Source organism: Austrofundulus limnaeus, unplaced genomic scaffold (genome assembly GCF_001266775.1).
Source record: "Austrofundulus limnaeus strain Quisiro unplaced genomic scaffold, Austrofundulus_limnaeus-1.0 Scaffold18, whole genome shotgun sequence".
Classification (NCBI taxonomy): domain Eukaryota; kingdom Metazoa; phylum Chordata; class Actinopteri; order Cyprinodontiformes; family Rivulidae; genus Austrofundulus; species Austrofundulus limnaeus.
The window spans coordinates 1377212-1382331 of NW_013952420.1; the positions used below are offsets into that span (position 1 = coordinate 1377212).

The 5120-nt window shown below is 40.3% G+C and overlaps 1 long non-coding RNA gene across 1 annotated transcript in view; it reads left to right on the plus strand.

Moving 5' to 3' along the window:
• The window catches only part of LOC106514192 (uncharacterized), a 25437-nt gene extending 20551 nt beyond the window's left edge, over positions 1-4886 (plus strand). The window contains exons 3-4 of the long non-coding RNA XR_001309865.1: positions 3933-4110; positions 4530-4886. This is a non-coding gene — a long non-coding RNA (uncharacterized LOC106514192). The remainder of the gene's footprint in view (positions 1-3932; positions 4111-4529) is intronic.
• Positions 4887-5120: the final 234 nt, after the last annotated feature.

The following is a 5120-nucleotide window of genomic DNA, read 5'->3' on the forward strand; positions in this document are numbered from 1 at the left end:
TATATATATATATTACAATATGGATATATAGTATCAAAGATGGAGGCAAGTGATAAAATGTTATTTAATAGTCCACACTATATGGGGCGGATGTAGTAGAGCATTAGTGGGAGTCATTCTGGAACCGGAAGGTCACCAGTTCGATCCTCCGTCCAGCCGTTTCAGTTGTTGTGTCCTTGGGCAAGACACTTCACCCACCTCGCCTACTGATGGTGGTCGCATGGCAGCCCCGCCTCTGTCAGTGTGGCCCATGGCAGCTGTAGATGTAGCTTACCGCCATCAATGTGTGAATGGGTGAATGCCTGAAGTGTAAAGCACTTTGGGGTCCAAGTGGACTTGATAAGGTGCTATACTGTATAAGTTCAAGCAATTTACCATTTAGTCATCCCTCATTATTAATAAAAAGGCAAACATGGTGTAACATAGTCGTTTTTCTGCACAGTGTCTGCTTGTAGTTTATTTTACCTGGGCCAATCCACAAACAGAAGGCAGAGTTTTGAACAAAATCGATTTTCTGCGCAGTGTCTACTTGTGGGTTTTTCTCATTTACAGTCATCTCGTTCAGCTCGGTTCTTCTATCCTCTCAGTAGGGTTGTTTACAGCACATGCAATTTCTGGTTAGCTTCTTAGCTTAGCCCCCTTCATAGTGGAGATGGCATACACACATGTCGCGGTCAACTGATCCAGTCGTTTTAAGAGGCCACGCCTCCAGAAAGAATCGCTTCTCTATAGCCGAGAGTCCAGACCCTCGTACGAAGCAAAGCGAAGGACAAGGGTCTGGTTTTACCCAGGCTAGGTGTAACAGAACATGGCGAATAACGTTAACGTAACAGAATTCAAAAGCAGGTCCTTGTCCAAAATTTTCAAAAGTGGTCCAACATCAAAGTTGATGGCAAGAAATGAGATGGATAATTTCTCAACTGTGGGGGGAAATTTTATATTTCTGTGTATTATATGGATGAATCTGTTTCATATGGCTGGCATGGCACGGTTCAGGGACGACTGTGAAACAACCAACCTGTCAGTCATCTCCCTCAAAGGCTCCTAATGCGAGGAACTAGTTTGGTGAGGACTTTACCAACCCACAGCTACTATTTTCCCTCTAAAAAGATGGGTCCAGTTCAGCACAGAGTTCCACAACAATGGGCCTCATGCAAGTTGTATTCTTATCCTAAATTTCTCTTACTTTTGTTCATATGAAGGGTTCGTACGAACATGTCACGTCAGATTCAACAAACTCTTCTACTTTCAGGAAAAGGGTATAAATGAGCTGTGTAAATTCCACCTGTTCTATCCAGCTGCTCGTGCACGTGAGAGGAGATTAGCATAACTAACACCCCAAAAACACCATATAAGGCTATGTTTCCTGCCTCAGATACAAGGAAGGGTCCATTCATGAAAATGACAGTGAAAACTAAAAAGAAAAACCTTACGAGTTCAGAGATTGAAGTCCGTCTGTCAGAGATCCAGAAAAGAAAATCTGTCATTTTTAGCAGGTCAGCTGTGGAATAAAAAGAGCTGCTAAAAATATAAACAACTGTGTTAAATCATTGTCATTCATTCAGAAGCAGCAGCGCTGCGCCCTGCCCCCCCCCCCCCCCCCCCCCCCGCGCATGCTGCGCGGTCGCAGGTGGTCTCAGTTGCAGTTCTGAAATAAGCATTTTAAAATGTTTTCAAAATATGTCTGGCACTTTGGAGAGAATCCAGGACTCGCTGGAGGGATTATATATCCCCTCTGGCCTGGGAAAGTCTTGGTGTCCCCCAGGACGAGCTGGAAAGTATCGCTGGGGAGAGTGGGGTCTCCTGCTGCCCCTACGACCCGATCCCGACAGAAAACGGACGGACGGACAATTTATATTGTTAGTCTAAATTATTACATTTAAAACTATAACTCTAATTCAAGCAGAATAGCCTATTGTCAACATAATCATAGAGTGTGATTTATTTTCAACTCAAAATATCTTCAAACTAACGAAATATAAGGTTATTAATGAAGAAAACCCGTCTGGATAACAGCAGACTGACTGCTCGTAAAATGTACGACAGGTCTGGACCACTCGTGAATTTTGTTAGTATCTGAAAAAAATCTTAGAATACGAAAACATTGGTGAATGCCACAAATTCTCCTAAATCACTCGTACGCACAACTTAAGAACAAATCTGTGCGTACGAACGGTTTTTGCATGAGGCACAATGTCCCTGGGCAGTCTAAATCTGATAATAAAATATTATAAAGTGCCAGCAGGTTAATATGATCCCTAAAACATGCTCTCCCAATCCTTCCATCAGCGATGTCGTTCAGCGGCACCAAATCTGCCATAGTTTTTTACAATCACTCACAGTGTTAGGCTGATTTATGCCAACTTTAGGAATCAGCATACATGACTTGTTCTGAATAAATTTGCTGATCCAACACTTTTGTTCTAATTAAGAACAGAAGTACCCCTTGGACCAACGGTGTCCAGTCCTGGTCCTCGACCGCCACTGTCCGGCATGTTTTACTTGTTTCCCTGCTCTGACACACCTGATTCAGTGACTGAATTATCTCCTCACATCCTGCAGGTCTGGTAAGCACCCATCCATTCAAACCAGGTGTGTTGAAACAGAGAAACCTCTGACACAAGCATGCAGTCAGTGATGTGTTTTTAGATCGACACGTGACAAAAACATGGGAAACTTTCCAGTTTACATTGAACGGAATCATTTTTGAGGTGTGATGTAATGTATGAGGGTCAAAGTGGTTCAGTTTCATTGTTTGGGTTTAAGTTCCTCAGACTTGTAAGAAAATATGTTCAAATTCCCCTTGAGAACAGGAAACCTGATGGAGTCGTATCCTGGTGCGATCAGGTGAGTTTCGATGCTTTGTAGATTGATACAGTTAAGTGAAAAAGTTCACGTGGCGGTGTGAAGATTCTCATGAAGATCAAGAGTTGCATATATTTAAGCCCACTTTCATGCAACATGTTTTTAGATATATGTAAGTGTGCATATGCATCATTCATGCATGAGTCACCAGAGGTTGTTCTTTCTGTTTACATTCAGGAGCGTACACTGCAAAAAATGTCCAGCTAAACAAGTTTTAAAATCTTATATCCAGCCAAAAAGTCTTTTTGATCTTGTTTCAAGACTGATTTACTAAACATGAACTGATTGTGTAAGAATAATAATCTTGTTTTCAGAATGTGTAAGATTATTTGTCCTGTTAGTCTAAAAATTTGACTCAAATTAAGTAAAAGAATTCTGACAATGGAGTAAGAAAATTTTACTTGGTAAGATTCTTGGAATAAGAAAAAATTGCATCAAATCAAGTATTCCAAGAATCTTACCAAGTAAAATTTTCTTATTCCATTGCCAGAATTTTTTGACTTAATTTGAGTCAAATTTTCAGACTAAAAAGACAAATAATCTTACATATTCTGAAAACAAGATGATTATTCTTACACAGTCAGTTCTTGTTCAGTAAATCTGTCTCAAAACAAGATCAAAAAACTTTTTGGCTGATATAAGATTATAAAACTTGGTTAGGTGGACATTTTTTGCAGTGTAGTTAAATTTTAAGTCTTTCCCACCAACAGAATGCACTAATATAAGCATTATACAAGCTTAATAAACAGTATTTTGTGTTTGCGGACGAGCTAATCTTTTTCCTCTTCATGTTTTTTTGTACTAAAATGGGATTTAATGCATATAGGGGTTCACTATTCAAAAACTGATCACAATTATTTAATTGGAGCAATTACTTTTGTTTCCAAGCAGTTTTATTACAAATATTCCTGCTGACCCTGAATAAACCAAAAGCCTGCAGAGATAATCCTGCAGCCTCGCACAGAGGAGTGAAGAAGCTATGTTTAAAAAATCCACAGGGTGTGAGTGACTGTTGGAAAATTACCACTGACTTTCTTTTTCTTTTTTTTATTTTATCCTCGTTATAGTTGGTTCAGAGAGGAGTGTGATGATGTGTTACGGCCCTGCGTGTTAGGAAGAGGCCGTGATGGTGACTGGCAGGGCAGAGACACGGTTAAAGAAAGGGATGGGAGACCCAGAGACAAGAGCGACAAAAGTAATGCATGTCACATCGATGAGGCCACGCCAAAAGAAGTTGTGAACGAGGTCAGCTCCGCACTCCGTCTCCCAGTATCTCAGTTCAAAGCTCCAACTCTCAATTTGCACCACTGTCGTTTGTTTCTGCATCCTCTACTTTTTATCCTGTGTCTGCTCCTGGTTCTCTGCAACATACTCAGTTTTTCTTTGCAAACTATATATTTCACCACAAAGTTCACACTGTTTATCCTCTATGGGGTGAAGGAGGAATAAAATAAAACCTGCTTTAAATCTTCTTGTATTACGCAAATCATAATGGTACAGAGGAACATTGCATTTGCCAAATAATAACTTTGAGATTAGATGTCATAATTATGAAATCCTGATCTTATAATTATGAGGAAAGTTAAGGAGAGTCATAGCTGACCTACAGGAAAAGTGAGCAATGACTGAACTATCGGATCTGACATGCTTTAATTTCCTCTTAGGTATGAAATGATGGGAAAGAGACTCTGCCTCCACATCTAGAGGAGCCAGTTGAGGTAGTTTTGGTATCTGGTAAGAATGCACCATGGACGCCTCTCTAGGGAAGCTTTCCTTGCATGTCCAACTGGGAGGAGATCCATAAGAAGACCCAGGACACCCTGAGACTGTCTCATGTTTGGTCTGGGATCGCCTTGGAATCCTCCCAGAAGAGTGGGAGGTGGCTGGGGAACACTGGGCCTGGTCTGAACAATAAAGGATGGATGGGTTGGACTGATTTATGAGAACAGGAGGAAAGTTTGGGTTTTGTCTGATTTCTTATCTTTAACCAGAAATTTTGACATTGAATATTTTTCCTTATACAGCGGGTAAAATAAGTATTGAACACGTCACCATTTTTCTCAGTAAATATATTACTAGAGGTGCTAATGACATGAAATTTTCACCATCCATACATACAAAGAAATCAAACCATAAATGTCCAGAAATGAAGTTATTTGTAATAATGTGGAATGACACAGGGAAAAGGTAATGAACACATGAAGAAAGGGAGGTGTAAAAAGGCATGGAAAGCCCATCATCAGATGTTCTTGTGT